General features: G+C 48.2%; 1 long non-coding RNA gene across 3 annotated transcripts in view; it reads right to left on the reverse strand.

Annotated features, from left to right (window-relative positions):
- LOC101945588 (uncharacterized) overlaps window positions 1-21,715 on the reverse strand; it is a 193,625-nt gene that overhangs the window by 18,420 nt on the left and 153,490 nt on the right. For 2 of the 3 annotated variants that reach the window (XR_006175432.2, XR_010593747.1), the window contains one exon: window positions 18,144-18,277. The exons of the other annotated variant lie outside the window; for it this stretch is intronic. This is a non-coding gene — a long non-coding RNA (uncharacterized LOC101945588). The remainder of the gene's footprint in view (window positions 1-18,143; window positions 18,278-21,715) is intronic. 3 annotated transcript variants of the gene reach the window in all.

Consider the following 21,715-nt stretch of genomic DNA (forward strand, 5'->3'; position numbering starts at 1 on the left):
TTGGCTCTTCTTTTGCCCCATTTAATTCTCAGCTCTCCTGCTATCCAAGAGATTCTGTATGTTAATTAGGCAAGTCAGGGAGAAGCACCCTTAAAACCTGCCCGCATGTGCAGCCACCCCAGTTCATATACCCCAGCACCCTTCCACCCCAACTGTCTTCAAAAGACTCTGGGGTCTGTTTGCCAACATGAAATGTTATTAGCACTCAGCTTATGCACAACACACGGCATGTATTAACCCACACGTGGAAAGATCTGGGGGCTAGCAACCAGGTACCCGAAGTCTGAGAGTTTATGCCAGAAGGGACTACCAGCCATCTAGTCTGACCTCCTGTATGTCTATGCTCTGGGACCCAGTCCAACCCCAGCGTCTACACTACAATTAAACAGCTACACAGCCTGAGCGCCACAAGCCCAACTCAAGTCACGTGCCAGCTGTGGATTCTGATTGCAGTGTAGACATACCCTAAGAGAGCGAGACCAGAGGTGCAGCCTAGGGGTTCTGCCACTGCTGAAAAGTCCTGGTGGCTGAGCACCCGTTGCTGAGCTGGGCTGGTGCAAAGTACTTGCCTCAATCTCCCTGATCACTAATTCCTTCACAAAGAGGAGGTTAAAAAAAGTCTACAAACTTTGTGTAACTGGCCACTGCCCTCCGGCTCTCAGTACCTGCTCCTCAAGGCCCACACCTCCAGATGGCAGGGGGCTCATTAAGACTTTGTACTTATTCACTTCCATTCCAGTATTGTCCCTGAGAACAGCATGCTAGCAGCGTGGCAAGCAAGCCCCTCACGTATTTGGCTGCTGCTCAGAGCAGAACCAGGTTTCAGCTGCAAACCCTGGGCTTGGAGAACTATCACGAAAAAGGCAACCTGAAAATCAGACTTACTGAAATCTGATGACAAACCTGAGCAACTGAGAGCAGCCATGTGCCTTGTGTGTGTCTCTCTGATTTGAGCCAAAAGGCAGAGGCTGACAAACCCAAGCATCTCCCCTTCACTCTATGTACTTTTCTGCTATTCTCCATCAAGCACCTGAGGGGAGGTTCAACAGTCGCTTAACTGAAAGATTACTGTGAGGAACAAGACACAGGCTGTCATTTCTTTAATGTCACTGAGCTTTTAAGCTTGTCAGCATTTGTTGATAGCAACTCTTTATTCTTCCTATATTATTGAATTCCAGCTAAAGCTAATGACCTGGGCCTAGATCCATTTTACGCTACAAATTTTCCCTTGATTTTTGGCCAAGATTCTAGGTATTCTGATGAGGAGGTGAGGAGCTGCTGGCACTCTGAACTGGACAGCATAGTTGTATTGCGACTATCAGATAAAACTCCCGGTCAGGACTGGTCAAACAAATTGTGGTGCTATTTGTACTGTTATTTAGCATGGATATTGTGATAGTGCCTGAGGCCACAAGAAGGTCCCATTGTGCGAGGCACTGTACAGACATATACAGCACGCTTCATGGTAGAACCAGGACTACAGTACAGAATCTAACGAACTAAAATGGATGGAAGTTGAACTTGGGGAGGATTCTTTTCCTGTCTACATACAGACGGATCACACCCTGCTGTGGGACAGTTTGAGGATGCTGCTGCTGAGTAGAACAGCCAGAAAAATCACATCTTGCTGCAAAATGGTGAATTTTAACTGGGGCCTGTGAGAAAATGTCCCACTTCCCATCTGCCCCTCCCCCTCTTGGCACTCCGCACTTCCTGGAGGGAACTGTGACCATTCCATCCTTCAGCCTTCTTCACAGGAACTGGTGGGATTCTGGGTTCTTTCCACAGGTAAAAAAAATCACAAAGCAAAGCACACGGTGGTGCCCATTGTCCATCAAAGTCACTGCAGCAAAATAACAGCACTGCCCCCACTGCACTAACCCCACAACGTTATGGGGTGCCAGTCATTAGCTATGGGTCTCAGCCCGTGTGCAAAGGCTCAGGAGGGAACACCATGCACTCTGCCCTCCCACCCAGTAAGCACATGCTCTGGCAGAGTGAGTCTGGGGGTGCCAGCCCAGCCGTGCAGAGTCAGGAGCATATGAGATTGAGATTTGAGTTCAGTTCCTCGCACCAAGGCCAGAGGTTCTGCGAGAGCTGCCAAGGGAGAGTGCTCAGGTCGAAAGGGAGAGGAGCTCACTGGCCTGCTCTGGCTCCTCTATGGGGCTGGGAAATGGTGTTGATGAGCTAGGAAGGAAGTAGGGTGACCAGACAGCAAGTGTGAAAAATCGGGACGGGGGTGGGGGGTAATAGGAGCCTATATAAGAAAAAGACCAAAAAATCAGGACTGTCCCTGTAAAATCGGGACACCTGGTCACCCTAGAAGGATGTAGCATCTTGCCCTGCTCAGAAGGGAGGCCTTGGGACACAGGGCAGGGGAGCGAAAGGGATGCTTGGAGAGGTGAAGAACTCAGTCCAAAGCTCTCAGCTAAACACCCAGCCACATAGATGTTTATCCGGCCCTTAGGAGTAGGCACAAGTGGACTGGAACACACAGGACAGGCTTCCTGCTGAGACTTCCGTTACTTGCTGCTTCCAACAGGGGTTGAAATAGCCCTAAAACATTTCATAATGATACTTTACTTACTCTGTGTTCAGCAGCTCCCAAAGCCTCTTCCACAGAGATACAAATTACAAATAGAGACCTGAAATGCAGCCACTTCTAGGGTAGAACATAAAAGCTCTTCACCAACACAAGAGCAATACTATAGTTAACATGCAGGCGGAGCCAGTGTTAGGCATAAGCAGACTAAGCTATTGCTTAGCGCCCCGCGCAGCTCAAGGGGGCCCCCATTTGCTTTTTGGTGCCTGTTGTGCATGGACAGGAGCCCCAAAATATTCCTGCTTAGGGCCCGCAATGGGCTAGCACCACTCTGCTTGCAGGCAGGCCTGCCAAGACAGGGAGGTAGGGGGGCAAAGGGGTCAATTGCCCAGGGGCCCTGGGCGATTTAAAAGGGTCTGGGGGGCCCTCAGCCGCCACTGCTGCTGTCACGGTAGCAGCAGCGGTGGCCGGGAGCCCCAGGCCCTTTTAAATCGCCTGGGCAGGCCACAGGGCTCCAAGGCACACGCGACCACTCTGGGCCCCGTGCTTTGGGGGGCCCCACGGGCTGGCGTGATTGGCCAGCACAGTTGTTCCCGGAAGTAATGGATTAGTCACTTCTGCCCCGGGCCCCACACCGCCCAAGAGACGGCCTGGGCCATGGGGCCCGGAATTGCTGTCGGCAGGCCTGCTTGCAAGGAGTGAAGAAGCATACCGTAGCCAGTTGAAACTACTGCTACCACAGGAACAATCTCTCTCTGAGCTTGCCAGGGCCCAGAAGTGCAGAGATTTGTGAAAATAAACAGCAACTTTTCAAAAAAATTAATCCAAAAATGGTTACCATGCCCAAAAGCTTTGTTCCAGGGTTTCTTCAGGCTTTAGGGGAAGTTTAAAACTATCCTTAATTTACTGAAACTAGCTCAGGCATCTATATGGAAAAAAATATTTTTTAATATAAATGATAGAATAGAGTATATTGTTACTATACGCAGTATGATATTTGTTAATGTGCACAGTACGATATTAGTATGTAGCTGGTGATAGTCATCTATATAGTACGTTATAAGGAAATACAGTAGCTTGCTAGTACACTTTAGATGACCTTTGCTAAAAAGCAGTGAGACCAAAGGTAGAAATGCAGACAGAATGAGACAGTGATGTTGGACAGTGGATTATAGTTTTCTGCGCCCTTGCAGATCTGTTTCAGCTAAATGATGAACAGGACAGTACCAAACACGGATTCATAGAAAGTACCGAGCCCATGACAGACTCCTGAGTCCTCACCTTGTGACTCCACACACAAGCAAATAGAAGGTTGCTGAATGCAGATGATTGCAGGGCTGCACAGAGTTCATGGTTATAATCGTTGGTAGAACCTTAAAATCATATTGGGGTGTTAATTTTTAAGGGGAAAACCAGGAAGAATGCGTGCAAATTCAGAGACCATTAGCACTGCTGAAGCTAGGAGACGTTCTGATGTGCGATTTAAAGAGCTCATAAAAAGCAGCCGGCTGGCCTTAGAATCAATGGAAAGCAATAAAGCAGTTAAAAATTCTCCCAGTTGTAGGCCCTATAGATTTCCTTATCTTAAATTCTTTGGCTAAACCCCTGGAGCAAATCACAGGGTGCATTGTGGGAGTTTTGTCTTTCAGCCTGGGAGTTCCAGAGACAGTTTCATGGCCTGTCTCTCCGACCCCCCTTCAGCGCATGGTGTCTCCACTATAGGAAAGCTTGTCTTGGCCACAGAGTCTAGACATTCCCAGCTACTGCCCTTCTGATATTCTCAGGCCAGTGGTAATTTAAAAATTGTTTGGGATAGGCTGAGCCTCTTAGACACAGGGAGCCAATAATAAGCCTCAGTTCAGTGACCCCTGTCGGAGCATCAAAAAGACAGTAGAGGCTCCCTCAGTTCAGCACTGGGTCAGGAATCACGACCTCTTCTGACCTTTCTTGTAGATTTAAAATTGTTTTGAGAAAGAAGAGAATAAAACAGATACCACTCCAGGCAATTTTGAAAAGCAGCCCAGACTCCCGTACTGTACAAATGTATATAGGTAACATGTTTAAACAGATGCAGCCCTGGCAGCCCTGGAAAATTAGGATTTGGATACTCTGTATTTTTTAATGGAATGCATATTGCTTTTATTTACTCTGAGAACTTTAAAGTGGAAGGAAAACTTTGCTTCCACAACATTTAGCAAAGACAGTGGACAGAGAGACACCCAGTGCTACTAAAAATTAAGAGACTGAGCTAAGCAAAAATGTAGATTATGTTTATTTTCAATTGGCTTGCAAAATTCATCGTTATGTATTTTAGCTGCATACACAAATTGAAAAAATTAACACCCAGATTACTAGACAAATTGCCTAGTAAGAATCAGCTGCATACAATCATTTGCTTGCATTTCAAAGAATTCCTTTGTGTACACAGTACATGCAATCGCAACCAGTCAAACAAAATAGACTAGCTTTATTTGTGGTTTTTGGTTTTGGAACTGCATAATGGTGACTTGCGTTTTTCTCAAACGCTACTTTATAGGGTTTACTTAGCCGGATTTACATGCACTACCTGGAAAGTATGATTAGCACCCAAATGAAATGTAATCTGTGTGTTGCCAAAGGGCTCTGAAGACTCAGGAAGAGGTTTACCAGTTTATGGGAAAAGAGTTGAGAGCGTTTCTTCTTTGTAGCTTTTACATGAGCTGGTACAGGTCAGAGACTTGAACTGGAAGAGAGAAGGAAAGAGCAGAAAGGGAGGACGTTCACGGAAAGAAGAATAAAACACAGCAGGCAGATGAATTATGAATCCACGGTAAAGGCACAGGCATAGCTCTGAATTTCACAGAGGAGTCTGGCTTAGCTACAACAAGGAATCAACACTGTTCCTACTATATACTGGCATTACAGAAACCCACTGTCAGCAGTGCCCAGGGCTCAGGCATTACACAGGGGAACTTGGCCCCATCCTGGACCCTCCCCAGAAGTAATAGCAAGATCCCCTCTCTCCCTGCCTCCAGTACTTATCCCAGAAGCCGGGAGGCATCAGCGTGCAGCAGAGGGCTGAGCTCTCTGGCCTTTCCTCCTCTGCTGGAGTGGTGACAGTGAGTTCTCTCGAGCAGCCTCTCAAGAGGCATGGGGCAGCTCCTCTTCTCAGAGCTATTGTTTCAGGCCGTCGGCAGACGCAGGCAGACATCTCTGCACTCAGGTCAAATTTCCAAACCTATCCCCACAACCACATGGGCTGTATGTTTTTAAATAGAAGCGTAAAGTCTGATGTAAGCATATGACTCCAGGAGCTTGGGCCCAGGGCACAGGTGTGTGATGCCTTATTCCCGCCCTGGCAATGCCATGTCCTTTGTGGCCTAGAGCATCAGTAGTATTGTCCTCGCTGTGCATACCTTATTGAACTAGCAATAAAAGGTTGTTTGCACTCTCCTGACCACACAGAGCCCCTGACCCCAAGTTTAGAGCTGGAGCCAAACAATCCTTAGGTAAATGGTTACAACAACTCACTAAGGCCTTGGCTACACTTGCGAGTTACAGCGCTGTAAAGGCTCCCCCAGCGCTGTAACTCACTCCCCGTCCACGCTGGCAAGGCATTTGCAGCGCTGTATCTCCGAGGTTGTAGCGCTGCATGTACTCCACCTCTCTGAGAGGAACAGTGAGTATTGCGCTGCCGCTGCAGCGCTGCGGCACCAGTGTGGCCGCCCAATGTGCTGTGAATGGCCTCCAGAATTATTTGACAGTATCCCACAATGCCTGTTCTAGCCACTCTGGTCATCAGTTCAAACTCTACTGCCCTGGCCTCAGGTAACCAACCATGTGACCGACCCTTTACATTCCCCGGGAATTTTAAAAATCCCCTTCCTGTTTGCTCAGCCCAGTGTGGTGTGGAGTGCTATCAGCGAATCTTTCCAGGTGACCATGCCTCCATGCGCCAAGCAAGCCCCAGCATGGAGCAATGGCGAGTTGCTGGACCTCATCAGTGTTTGGGGGGAGGAAGCTGTCCAGTCCCAGCTGCGCTCCAGCTGTAGGAATTACGATACCTTCGGGAAGGTATCAAAGGACATGATGGAAAGGGGCCATGACCGGGACGCCCTGCAGTGCAGGATTAAAGTGAAGGAGCTGCGGAGTGCCTACCGCAAAGCCCGCGACGCAAACGGACGCTCAGGTGCTCCCCCCGCGACCTGCTGAGTCTACAAAGAGCTGAATGCGATACTTGGGGTTAACCCCACCTCCATTCCGAGCACCACATGGACACTTCAAAGCCGGTGTGGGGGGGGAGAGGAGGAGGAAGAGGAGGAGGAGAAGGAAAACGGGAGTGATGGTGGTGGGCCGGATGGAGACACCCCGGAATCCCTGGAGCCATGCAGCCAGGAGCTCTTCTCGAGCCAGGAGGAAGGTAGCCAGTCGCAGCGGCCGGTACTTGGTGGAGGACAAACAGAAGAGCAGGTTCCCGGTAAGCGTTTTTTTTTTTTCAGGAAGGAATTTTTTCGGTGCAGGCTCTTTGGGAGAGGAGGGTTAGGCATGCATGCCTAGATGTGGAATAGTGCATTGATGTGGTTTATCACATCGCGGTAATCGGCCTCGGTAATCTCCTCGAATGTCTCATCCAGAACATGTGCAATGCGCTTGCGCAGGTTTATCGGGAGAGCCACCGTGGTCCTTGTCCCAGCCAGGCTAATGTGTCCGCGCCACTGTGCCGCGAGGGGCGGGGGGACCATTGCTGCACACAGGCAAGCTGCATATGGGCCAGGGTGGAAGCCGCATTGCAGTAGAAGACCCTCCCTTGCTTCCCAGGTCACCCTCAGCAGCGAGATATCGTCCAGGACGAACTCCTGTGGAAAATGTTGGGACAGTGTTCAGTGTAGGTGCCCCCTGAAGCTGTTGGCTCTCCCCAAGGCACAGAAACCCAGAGGACAGTGCAGCCCTGAAACAATCAGTCCCCCATACTCACCATTTTGAGGCTCCCGTGGGATATGTGTGCTCTGTTTCGGACGGGAAAATTATGCTATTGTGTAGACCCTGTGTGTTTTCTACTCCTTAAGTGTGGGGGGAATCATTACTCTGTCTGGTATAAACAATGCTGCCTCTGTTAAATGTTGCATTTTACCTATACAGCTGCATCAACCTTGAGACCTCAGCCGTCACTCTTATCGCCTGCTCAGAGACTGCAAAGACTCAGGAAGAGACCGCGAAAAAGCAAAGAAGACATGCTGCAAGAAGTGATGCGGCAATCTATTAAAGAGAATGAGAAAGCACAGAACTGGAGGGAGAGAGAAAGCAGGATCCGCCAGGAAAATGCAGTGCACCGGCGGCAAAGCACCGCGCACCAGCAGCAAAGCACTGATAGATTCATAAGCATCCTGGAGCGCCAAGCAGATGCTATCCAGGAGCTGGTAGCCATGAAGAAAGAGGAGCAGTACCGAAAACGCAAACGCCACCCCCCCCTACAGCCCTTGTCCCAAAACTCTTTCCGTTGTGCCCCACTGTCACCTCCAACCCACTTTCCCCAACTTCCGTGTTCTTCACGCCATCCGCTGCCTCCAACACCAGTATCTTCATCACCCAGCCCTGAAAACCACGACCCTTACCCTCTGCACTCAACCCCCATCACCGTGCAGTATAGCTGTCCTGAAGTGCAGCACTCACTGCACAGCACACCAGACAGGACATACGCGAATCTGTGATTGCACTGTTCCCCACTCCACCCCCTTGTTTCTTTTCAATAAATATTTTTTTTCTTTTCAATAAATGGATTTTTTGGCTTTGAAAACATTCTTTATTATTGCATAAAGTAAAAGACTCCTTAGCCCAGGAAATAAACAGGCACTGCAAGTCTGCTTGTCTGCTTAGCAAACACTAATTCCTAAAGATTGGAACTACTGCACTTCACTCCCATGCAGGGCACCAGATATCACTGCTGGTTTTCAGCCTCAAATTGCTCCCTCAAGGCATCCCTAATCCTTGCAGCCTCGCGCTGGGACCCTGTAATAGCCCTGCTCTCTGACTGTGCAAATTCAGCCTCCAGGTGTTGAACCTCAGAGGTCCATGCCTGAGTGAAGCTTTCACCCTTCCCTTCACAAATATTATGGAGGGTACAGCACGCGGATATAACCGCGGGATGCTATTTTCGGCCAAGTCCAGCTTCCCATACAGAGATCGCCAGCGGTCCTTTAAACGGCCAAAGGCACACTCCACGGTCATTCGGCACCGGCTCAGCCTGTAGTTGAACCGTTCCTTGCTGCTGTCAAGGCTCCCTGTGTAGAGTTTCATGAGCCACGGCATTAACGGGTAAGCGGGATCTCCAAGGATCACAATGGGCATTTCAACTTCCCCTACCGTGATCTTCCGCTCTGGGAAAAAAGTCCCGGCCTGCATCTTCCTGAACAGCCAAGTGTTCCGAAAGATGCGTGCGTCATGCACCTTTCCAGGCCAGCCTGTGTTAATGTCAATGAAACACCCACGGTGATCCACAAGCACCTGGAGAACCATAGAGAAATACCCCTTCTGATTAACGTACTCGGATCCTAGGTGGGGTGGTGCCAGAATAGGAATGTGCGTCCCATCTATCGCCCCTCCACAGTTAGGGAACCCCATTTGTGCAAAGCCATCCACTATTTCCTGCACGTTACCCAGAGTCACGGTTCTTCTGAGTAGGATGCGATTAATGGCCTTGCAAACTTGCATCAACACGATTCCAACGGTCGACTTTCCCACTCCAAACTGGTTTGCGACCGACCGGTAGCTGTCTGGAGTTGCCAGCTTCCAGATTGCAATAGCCACCCGCTTCTCCACTGGCAGGGCAGCTCTCAATCTCGTGTCCTTGCGCCGCAGGGTGGGGACAAGCTCCTCACACAGTCCCATGAAAGTGGCTTTTCTCATCCGAAAGTTCTGCAGCCACTACTCGTCATTCCAGACTTCTATGACGATGTGATCCCACCACTCGGTGCTTGTTTCCCGAGCCCAAAAGCGGCGTTCCACGGTGCTGAGCATGTCCGTGAATGCCACAAGCAATTTCATGTCGTACGCGTTGCGCGGCTCGATAGCATGGTCGGACTCCTCACCCTCACTCTCACTGTCACTTTGGATCTTAAGGAATAGTTCGACAGCCAAACATGACGTGCTGGCGAGACTCGTCAGCATACGCCTCAGCAGTTCAGACTCCATTTCCCGCAGACAGATCGCGCTGCACAGAAACCATTGAAAGATGGTGCCAAAGGTGGACGGAAACAAAGGGATTTCTGGGATGCGAAGCGATGCATCACGGGGCATTGGGACAGGACCCAGAATCCCCCACACCCACGCCCCCTTCCCACAACCCACGGCACCAGAATGGGAAAAGGTGTTCTGTGGGATAGCTGCCCATAATGCACCACTCCCAATAGCGCTGCAATTGCCGCAAATGTAGCCACGACAGTGTGCTGGGCAGCTGTCAGTGTGGACAGACTGCAGCGCTTTCCCTACTCAGCTGCATGAAGTCAGGTTTAACTCACAGCGCTGTATATCTGCAAGTGTAGCCAAGGCCTTAGATCCAGTTTCTGGCATTTTTATTCCAGAACACACTCATTGCCTTCCTGTTTGCCTCATGTCAGGACAGCGTAAGGACTGTTGGACGTGGCCCCCACTGAAAGTGAGCGACAGTGTTATATGAGAACATAATAGCGACCATATTGGGTCAGACCAAAGGCCCATCTAGCCCAGTATCCTGTCTTCTGACAGTGGCCAATGCCAGGTGCCCCAGAGGGAATGGACAGAACAGGTAATCATCAAGTGATTCATTTCCTGTTGCTCATTCCCAGCTTCTGGCAAACAGACGTTAGGGACACCATCCCTGCCCAACCTGGTTAATAGCCATTGATGGACCTATCCTCTATGAACTTACCTAGTTCTTTTTGGAACCCTTTTATAGTCTTGGGTTTCACAACATCCTCTGGCAAGGAGTTCCACAGGTTGACTGTGCGTTGTGTGAAGAAATACTTCTTTTTGTTTATTTTAAACCTGCTGCCTATTAATTTCATTTGGTGACCTCTAGTTCTTGTGTTATAAGAAGGAGTAAATAACACTTCCTTTATAACTTTCTCAACACCAGTCATGATTTTATAGACCTCTATCATAATCCCCCCTTAGTTGTCTCTTTTCCAAGCTGAAAAATCCCAGCCTTATTAATCTCTCCTCATATGGCAGCTGTTTCATACCCCTAATCATTTTTGTTGCCCTTTTCTGAACCTTTTCCAATTCCAATATATCTTTTTTGAGATGGGGTGACCACATCTGCATGCATTCTTCAAGATGTGGGCATACCATGGATTTATATAGAGGCAATATGATGTTTTCTGTCTTATTATCTATCCCTTTCTTAATGATTCCCAAAATTCTATTCACTTTTTTGACTGCCGCTGCACATTGAGTGGATGTTTCCAGAGAACTATCCACAGTGACTCTCAGATCTCTTTCTTGAGTGGTAACAGCTAATTTAGACCCCAGCATTTTATATGTATAGTTGGGATTATGTTTTCCAATGTGCATGACTTTGCATTTATCAACATTGAATTTCATCTGCCATTTTGTTGCCCAGTTTTCTGAGATCCCTTTGTAGCTCTTCGCAGTCTGCCTGGGACTTAACTATCTTAAGTAGTTTTGTGTCATCTTCAAATTTTGCCACCTCACCGTTTACCTCTTTTTCCAGATTATTTATGAATATGCTGAATAGGACTGGTCCCACTACAGACCTCTCAGGGACACCACTATTTACCTCTCTCCATTCCGAAAACTGACCATTTATTCCTACCCTTTGTTTCCTATCTTTTAACCAATTACCAGTCCATGAGAGGATCTTCCCTCTTATCCCATGACAGCTTACTTTGCCTAAGAGCCTTTGGTGAGGGATCTTGTCAAAGGCTTTCTGAAAGTCTAAGTACACTATATCCACTGGATTCCCCTTGTCCACATGCTTGTTGACTCCCTCAAAGAATTCTAGTAGATTGGTGAGGCAATTTAGTTTGTCAGAATCCATTTGTGTGGCAAGTGCCTGATAGTCTCTTTCCAGCCTTCCTACAGAGCAGCACTCAAGGGGACCATGGTTGCTAGAAATGCAACTAAAGAAACAACAAAAAGAACAGGAGTACTTGTGGCACCTTAGAGACTAACAAATTTATTAGAGCATTTGGAAGAAGTGGGTTGTAGCCCACTCATGTTCTTTTTGAGGATACAGACTAACACGGCTGCTATCCTGAAACCTAAAGAAACAACGTGTGACGGTGATAACCTCTATTTCTCTCCAAATCACCAGATGCCGGAGGTCCTTTGCATAAAGCATCAGGTGCTGTTCATAGAGTCATAGAACTGTAGGGCTGCAAGGGACCTCACAACATCATCAAGTTCAGCCCCCTGCACTGTGGCAGAACCAAGTAAACCTAGGCCATCCCTAGGTTTTGTCAAACCTGTTCTTGAAAACCTCCAACAACGGATATTCTTGGAAGCCTATGCCAGACCTTAACTACCTTAACATCTAAACTAACTCCCTTGCTGTATTAAGCCCATTGCTTCTCGTCCTACTTTCAGTGGAGATGGAGAACAATTGATCACAGTCCTCTTTATAACAGCCCTTAACATATTCGAAGACTGTCATCAAATCCCCCCTCAGTCTTCTTTTCTCAACACTAAACGTGCCCAGTACTTTTCAACATTCCTCAGAGGTCAGGTTTTCTAAACCTATTATAATTTTGGTTGCTCTCCTCTGGACTCTCTCCAATTTATCCACGTCTTTCCTAAAGTGTGGTACCCGTCTTTGACACAGGACTCCAGCTGAGCCCTCACTAGTGATGAGTAGAGGGGAACAATTACCTCCCATGTCTAACATACTACACTACTGTTAATACATCCCAGAACTAGATTAGCCTTTTTTGCAACTGCGTCACACTGTTGACTCATATTCAATTTGTGATCCACTCTAACCCCCAGGTCCTTTTCAGCAGCACTACCACCTAGCCACTTATGCCCCATTTTGAAGTTGAGTATTTGATTTTTTTTCTTCCTAAGTGTAGTACTTTGCACTTATCTTTGTTGAATTTAATCTTGTAGAATTCAGACCAATTCTCCAATTTATCAACGTTATTTTGAATGCTAATCCTGTTGTTCAAAGTGTTTACAACCCCTCCCAGCTTGGTGTCATCTGCAAATTTTATAAGCATATTCTCCACTTCATTATAATTAATGAAAATATTGAATAGTACCATCCCAGAACTGACCCCTGCAGGATCCTACTAGATATGCTCTCCCAGTCTGAAAGCAAGTCATTGATAACTACTCTTTGAGTCCAGTCTTCCAACCAGTTGTGCACCCACCTTATAGTAATTCCATCTAGACCACATTTCCTTATTTTAGTTTGCTCCTGAGAATGCCATGTGGGGCTGTGGCAAAAGCCGAACTAAAATCAAGTACTTCACGATCCAGAAGGCAGCCCAGCCCAGCTCACTGGTATCTCTTTGTAATTTGGCAGTGGCAATTTAAAACAATGACTATTTTTTTCTTGCACCCTGTCTGAGGTAGCTCAACACGAGCTTGCTCTTTGATGCCAGAATGTGTGTTCACCAGGCTGTGCAATGTCAGTAAGCCGATCCAAGCACTGGTATTTATAGAGACTGAATGAAACAAAAAGCTTTGGTTCCCATGGATGCCTCAGAGCTGCAAATTATTAAAGATTACCTGAAATTACTGTTCTCTAAGCGCTCAATTATAAAGTCACGCTGCCTGGCTGCGAGAAGCCCCGGATGGATGGCACTCACCAGCACTACTTTATTAAAGGTCCTTTCACTCCCTTGGGATCTGCAGATGCTGCCATTCTTAAAAGGGGTGGGGGGAGCAAATCCTGGAATTATCCAGGTTAAAGTGATCATGCTAAGGAGCTTGTAACTGAACTGTACTGGGAGCACTGCTTTGTGGAAGGGAAACGCTTCTCTAGAAAAGAAGTCAGTGTCTCACAAACACTTGCTGCAAGAAGGAAACTACAAGGGGAAAAGCAGCAGCCTTGATTCACACACTTCAGAATGAGGCCCACAGAGCAGCTTCACTCTGGGCTGAGCCAGGGATGCGTGGGGCTGGGAAATAATAAAGGCCAAAGTCTGCGGCCGACAAGAAATGTGACTGACTGTAACATAACCAAGCAATCATGGCTGTGCAGGGTCTCCTACTGAGATGCACATTCCTTCCCAGGACTCACTGAGCCTCCTCGCCTGACCGCCTGTGAAGGGCTCAGTGACGTTTGCTCAGGCTCACACCTTGTGTCTCATGTTTAAAGGTTTCCTTCCACGGCTGCTTCAGCTTTGATTGAAACAAGAATCCAGCCATTCAGGCAACAGTGCAGCCACAATAGTAATCCTGGGAGTACCAGTGGTTCTAGTAACCAGGGATGTTACTATCAACTGGTGCTAATAATTAGTAGCAGTAATGTTAATACAGTATTACCAGTGTAAATCATTAAGTGTGTGCGGGAGAATCCATCAGGAAGCCCAGGCAACCGAAAAGAAAATTACTTCTAAAAGTTAACATCAAATTGATTAATTTTTGAGGCCTGTATTTCTGCTTCCCATGGGGGCTGAAAGGGGAGAGAGAGAGGTTAAACTCAACTGGATGCTATTGTGTTTCTATGGCAACACGGTGTTTCAAGTAGTCTTTGCCATTACCTAATGATTGGTAAAAACACAAGACAGAGTGTAAAGTGGCCAAGAGAAGCAGCAGCCAATAAATGCAGAAAATCTTTAAATCACAGAAACGCAGAAATAAGAGAGGGAAACAACCTGTTAGATCATCTTTCTCCTTCACCAGAGTCCTGCACCAGTTTATTAACAGTCTCGAGAATCTCAAAAATCCTAAAAATTCCAACCAAGACACTAGTAAAAACTTACTGACGAGAGAGTGATTTCTCCGAAGCTGTAAAGAGCCTTCCTAATCCCCTTTCTGCAAGTCTGAGCGCATTGCATGGCGTATGCCTGTACATTGCATTTTCCATCATCAGGAAAATGGGGGTAAATGAAAGGTGGTATAGGGTGTTCTCTAAAAATAAGTACACAGTAATATCCATAATAAGGCATTCATCATCATCATTCATCCCCCATTCAGATCCCTGCCCCAAAAACAGCTTTCTGTACCCCAAAAAGGAGAAGAGCCAGACACTCCCAGAAGCCCACAAGGGACTTCACTGCTCCCCACCTTCCTGGAGACAGTGGGACTCACGCTTCAGCCCTGGAGTAGTGGGTGGCAGGCTCTGGCCATGTGGTGGGCTCTATCCCTCAGCCATAGGGCTTCAGGCTCTGGCCCCAGACTCACCCCCCAATGTCACCTCCACCCCTATTGCCCCGACCCTCATTGTCTCCTCCAACCCTTCATCCAGTCACTCCCATTGCCCTGTTCTGCCCCCCCCCCCCCCCGCCACCTACCCATCCAGGGCTTAATCTGTCCCCCCGCTTGCCAGGGCTGAGTAAGTCTGCTGTGAAAAGTGATATTAATAAATATCCAAATGCCACGTTTCACAGTCGGGGTCATAACAGCAAGTCTAAAAAAATAAAAAAACAACAACCAAAAAAAGCAAAACATGCTAAGCACCTTATTTGTATTTCTGTTCTGTTTAGGTCCAGTAAAGAACAGAGACAACTGGACTGTCTGCAAAAAAACCCTACATAAATAAATCAAAATGATTTGGACATGGATATGTGCATATTTATTTATTTTTCCTACATTTAATTAAATATTTTAGAAAAAATTGTCAGAGTGGCCACCAGCAAGAGTTGGTGGCTGCATTCTGAGGCCACCAAAAAATTTGTTGTGAGAATCCCGGCATCTTGAAATACAGAAACCTTGTGGGTGGCTTTTGTTTAGGTGGGATGCAACAGCTATGGATAACTAATGGCAGCCATGCATGCACCATTTCCTGGGTAGCTCCTGACTGTTGCAGCATGGTCTTTGGTAAGTATATATAAATTTAAAGGCCTCTTTGGGTATTTTACTATGGTAAGACAGCAGTTGTAAGATTTAATTTTCAGGATTACCTTAGCAAAAATCAGTAAAGACAGAAAGCCCTTGAAAGGCATAAGTTACAGCCTCTGGTGCGTACATACGAGCTACCATGCTCACCGCTCCACTTGGGGCTAAGCCATCCCAGCACCTGCAGTGCTTTTGTGGTGATTTTGAAGCCATCCTGCCAACAGAAACGAGTTTCTCTGTCACCCACACACCTCACCGTGGCCATTAATTATCATCTAAAATACAAGGTAGAGTCCCAGCACCATTGCACAAATCTGGAGACTGTATTGCACCCTGTGCATGAGATAGTCCCAGAAGCCATCTCCCTAGAGGCCAAGAGAATTTAATGACAGTGACTAATGCTTTGCTTTTGTGCAAAGCTGTTTTGATGTTGCAACAGCCACACCTACATGGACTGGTTTTACAAGTGGCAAATGGACCTTATGAAAAGTGAATGCCCATCTTCAGCACGGGGAGCCCTCAATTCCAAAGGATCTGGCCTCTTTCCCTGACCAGAAGAAGGAGGCATGAATTTCCCTCCCTCCTCTGCTCTTTATACGCTTTCTAAAAGCCCCAGTTTAGACCCAGCCCCAGATCTTCACTCTAGGTAGGAGAGCACAGGGCGGGGGAGAATGGGGGCAGCAGGCAGCCAGAATGGTTTTGCAGGTTTGAGGCAAATCCACAAACATGTTTTGGCAGGTAACTGTACCTCAAATCTCTTGGGTCACATTAAAAAGCTTCTGCGTGAGGCGTGGCAGAATGTTCTCAGTCAGCCTCATCCGACAAAGAAGCATAAGTCGCTGTAATGGCAGAAATTCTCCTTTTTGATAGTCTAGGGCAAGCTTGCACAACTGGCAGGCTATTTGCGTTGCCTGATGCAACGTGCATTTTATCTGCCTGTGCATTGACAATACACCCGTCACCTTCGGATCTAGAGCCACATACAACATCAAGGCACAGTTTGCAAATTCAGTGATCTAAATATTTAAATACACCTCTACCCTGATATAACGTGACCCGATATAACACAAATTCAGATATAACGCGGTAAAGCAGCACTCCGGGGGCGGGAGGGGGGGCTGCGTGCTCCGGCGGATCAAAGCAAGTTCGATATAATGTGGTTTCACCTATAACACGGTAAGATTTTTTGGTTCCCGAGGACAGCGGTATATCAGGGTAGAAGTGTATATGAAATAAGAAGCAAAGCAACACTCTCAATGACATAAAACACAGAGGCAGCAAATAGAGCATTTTACAGAATCTCCCTCAATCCCTAGTTGACAGTTACGCTTTTAATGTCCTGACTCCCCACTATCCTTCACTCTTGTAATAAGAACAGTCAGTTCCAAGAGGAGAAGCATGGGAAAGCTGAATTGCAGGAAGGGGGGGGAAGAGCAGGATTAAGGGGGGAGGGATAGCTCAGTGGTTTGTGCATTGGCCTGCTAAACCGAGGGTGGTGAGCTCAGTCCTTGAGAGGACCACTTAGAGATCTGAGGCAAAATCAGTACTTGATCCTGCTAGTGAAGGCAGGGGGCTGGACTCAATGACCTTTCAAGGTCCCTTCCAGCTCTAGGAGATAGGATATCTCCATTTATTATTATAAAGAAAAGAGCGATGTCTGAGATCTTTATTCGGACAGTTCTGCTCTTAGTTACAGCAGGATGAGTAACTCCATTGACTTCAGTGCGTTACTCTAGAGTTGCACGCATTGCGCCGAGTGCCTGCTAGCCCTAGTCTCCTGTACACTGGAGTTGTTTTAATATTCAGAAAATTGTTATTTGTATCATGGTAGCACCCAAAAATCCCAGTCAGGACCAGGGCCCTATTGTTCTGGGTGCTGCACACACACCCAGGAAGACATGGTCCCCACCCCACCCCAAATTGCTTACAATCCAAGGTTCCTTTCATACATTCTGTCTGATTGTTACAGCAGGGCTGGAAGGGAGTTATACTTGTTGTTGGTTTTAGTGCTGGGAGGCCTTCAAAGACATCTTTAATGGGAGCCAGTTTAAGAACTTAGACAGATATAAAAACCTGGATAATTTAAGTCAATATATAAGCTCCTTGAAAGATGTTATCAGCACTGTACATAGAAGCCAGCCATTAATTATGGGTGTGGATTTCATCACTGGTACAAAGGAGTATTATATTATTATGATACATTTATCTGTGGCACCAAACTATTAACAACATAATAATATAATAAAATAAAGTTATGTAATGAACCACACTTTGCATGTCGCCAGCACCTTCCACTTGAGAATCCTAAGGCTTTTTACACATATTTATATATTATGTGTCACAACAGCTCTGGGAGGCAGCTGAATTGGAAGGAGCCTGAGTCTAGTCTCATATAAACTGGTTTTCTGTGGTCTAACTTGATCAGACCTGGTGACTGGCCCAAGGTCTTCTGGCATTCTGCTAGTTCTGTGGTGTTCGTGGCAGTGACTCATGATATTCACTTGGGCACTGCAGCATGGATGGCTGTATATCCGCATGACATGTGGCATTGGCCATGGTAACCAGAAAGCCGGATTTCCATTAAAAACACGGTATAGAGGTTCTTAGGCACTAACCAACCCACCTCATTCCTTCCAAGTCTCCGAGACGATGGGGAAAGGAATGCCGTCATCTTGCCCTGGGCCCAGACAGCCTGGCTCCTGCCGTCATCACTGCCAAGCTGAATGCAACATGGGCTCAACCAAGCTGAAGAGGGCACTGTAGATGAAGGCACATGACAGGTGTGTCACAATTATAGAGGTGTGCAAGGAGTCAGGATATACCCCTGACATGCAGAGAGCAGCTACCTCGGCATAAGTACAGCCAGGCTGTACTATGGATTGTCTGTGAAAAACTCGCTTAGAAACCCAGCTCTCACCAAGACCAATTAATTCAACTCAGCTCCCCTTGGAGGTTGACTTGATCAGTTGAGTTAATATTTGCTCCTATGGCAAACTATACATCTATGGAAAATGTTAACAAACTACTTATCTTGCTCTTTATTTGTACTGAATTTTGTTTTGCTAACAAAAATTATGGCCAAGTTGTTCAGTATCACACACGGACATCAATCATTTCCCCCAGCATCCTCCTGCCATTACCTACTCACTCAGATATGGACAGAAATGATCCACCAAAAAGGAGCTATGGGCAGAAGGAAGCCGCCTGCTAGGGGCTGTACTAATGCTGAGAGGGGAGTCAGTCCTGATCCAGCACACATTCCAGACTGGATCCTCTCTCAGTTTGTGAAGAGTCTCTGACAAGTGACTGCATTCTGGCTTTCCTCTCTCTATGAGCCACTTCTGTCCTTGTTTCATCCTGGTGGTTATTCTAACACAGCTCCTGTTCCACTGATGAACTTTACCATCTAGAGCAGGCCTGCACAACTTGTAAAGCGGCGAGGGCCATATTACTCCAAAGAAAACAGCTGAGGGCCAAAAACCCCCAGCCCCGCCGAACCCCCCCCAGCGCCGCCGAAACACAACACCCCCCCCAGCGCCGCCCGCCCCACAGAAACAGCCCTCCCAGCGCTGCCGAAACACCCCCCCCAACCCCGCCAAGCCCCCCCCCGGGAACTCTCCCCCAGCACTACCCGCCCCGTGGAAAAAAACACTCCTTCCCCAGGGCTGCCCTGCTGAAACAGCAGTATTGAACCTTGGTAATATGTTATAGCTGGCCCTAAGGTAGTATAATTAAGGTAAAAGAAAAATGTCTTTTTGCTAGAAATAGAGTAAGATCTTCCCCCCACTTTGTAATCAATTGCCCTGTTGAATGAATGAGGTGTGAATGAGGAAGGCGTGGAAGGCAGCACCTCCAGACAGCTGCAACCCTTGGAGAGGGGATGGGAGCCAGACCAGATCAGTAGAACAGGTCAGCTACCGACTCGCCGCTCGCCTCCTCAGCCCCCCTCCCCTAGCTCGCCTCCTCACCCCCGCCACTGCCCGCCCGCTGGCCTCCTCAGCCCCCCACCACCCTGGCTCGCCTCCTCAGCCCCCCTCCCCTGCTACCGGCTCACCTGCCCCCCGCCACTGCCCGCCCGCTCGCCTCCTCAGCCCCCTCCCCCTCCGCCGCCAGCTCACCTGCCCCCCCGCCACTGCCTGCCCGCTCGCCTCCTCAGCCCCCTCCCTCTCCGCCACCAGCTCACCTGCCCCCCCGCCACTGCCCGCCCGCTCGCCTCCTCAGCCCCCTCCCCCTCCGCCGCCAGCTCACCTGCCCCCCCGCCACTGCCCACCCGCTCGCCTCCTCAGCCCCCCACCACCCTGGCTCGCCTCCTCAGCCCCCCTCCCCTGCCGCTGGCTCACCTGCCTCCCCGCCACTGCCCGCCCGCTTGCCTCCTCAGCCCCCCTCCCTCACCCGCTGCTTGCCTACTCACCCCCCGCTGGCCGCACAGTGAGCCCACGCGGGCCGCATGTTGTGCAGGACTGGTCTAGAACTACAGAGTGAAACTGCTGAAGATGTCCCCAAAATGTCTCCACTCGTTTGGAATGTGAAGAAGCTGTAGGGCCACTGACTTCTCACAGTGTGTCATGGGGAGGAAGGAGATTGGTAGCAGGGTCCAGAGCCTTTACCTCTATCTCGCTCACTCTGGTCAAGCCCTGGTCAGCAAGGAGAGAAATTCTTGCCCAGCTGATGAGATCTCAGTGTCCTGCGTGACATGACCTGGAGAAGGTGGATCCTCATAACTATTCAGACTAACGGCTTTCCTTCTTGGCAGCCCAGCAGGGAGGCTAAGGGCTGAATAGGCCATTGATACAAAGCTAACTTCTCTCCCCCAGAGGGGAGGTTACCTCAGGTCAGGGTGGGGCACCTTAGCATGAGGGGCCGTGTGCAGGAAATTTGCCAATATTATACCTGTTCTGTGGCTGTCAATCCAGCAGCACTAAACGTAGGGACAATTAAGCAAGCGGGAATGATGATTAGTCTCTGTATTGCGGGTGACTCAGAACTACTGGCATCCCTGCACACACTCAGGTTTTCTTGAATCCTTCTATTGATTTCACTTGGCCTCTGGAGAAAAGCAAACATGACAGCTCATCCCATGTTTTTATTGTTCTTTCACTGCTCTTTCCAAGAACGGCGCCCTGATCCGGTTCACATTGAGAACTGACTCCTCTGCTGATAAACAAATGTGGGCTTTGAAGCTAGCCCAGGCTGGGATCACATCACCAGGCCCAGGGCAGGCTCAGTGCATTCACGTCATATTTTATTTACAGATAAAAATAATAAAAGCCCCAATTATCCCAAGGGTGTAGTTTACATTAATTTAGCAACTGATTCCAAGGAGCTACAGAGTTGGGAAGACATTGCTAAACAGTGAGAGCCCATCCTGGATTGAGTTACTGACAGAATTACAGCTGACACTAAGAACTGCTTGAAACGACTTGAGGGGAACTGCAGACAATGGGCTGCATTATTAAGCAGAATAAAGGTGAAGTTACAGGGGATATTTGAGACCAAAGACACAGTCAGTAAGTCTGCCACTTGGAACCGAACATCAGCTGCGGTTATACTAATAGCCAGCAGGGATCCAGGAGAAAAAAACAGGAAGAGTTGAAGTCAAGCAGGCCGGTTTACCGAGGCGTTTGTGCTTTTCAGCACTTGGGATGCAACCCCGTCACTGGGCTGTCATGCCCTCAGATACTATCATCACACTCCCTGATCTGGTCACCTGGCTGGGTCCCACTGATAAACCTCCCTGACACCAGGCTCCCAGAGCAAGAAATCTCAGCTCCCCCACCCCCAGATGAATGTGGACCTGTCCTGAATCTCCTTTCTCCGAGGGCTGGGAGACCGTGGCTGGTCTCAGTGAATCTGGCAGAGACAGGTGACTTGGGCCTTTACCTTTGGCAGAATTGGTGTATGGGCCACTTCTGGAAAGTAAACGGCACAGGATGCAGCTGAAGGATCTTACACCCTGGTGTGGACACTGGGCGGTGGCAAAGCCCAGCTTCCACAGCTTCATATGAAACATCTGATTAAACACTTCATGCCAGACTTTCTGTGCCAGCCACCATTTTGGGGACATCATTTTGGTCTGCTCAGTTATAGCCATTCCAAGGGTTCCATTCTCTGACCTTTTATGCGGGTGCAATTGATTGAACCTGTATTGATTTTTGTTCTCCCAGTTGACTGTAGCGCAACCTCTATCTTTTAGAT

Source organism: Chrysemys picta, chromosome 18, assembly GCF_011386835.1.
Source record: "Chrysemys picta bellii isolate R12L10 chromosome 18, ASM1138683v2, whole genome shotgun sequence".
Lineage (NCBI taxonomy): Eukaryota > Metazoa > Chordata > Testudines > Emydidae > Chrysemys > Chrysemys picta.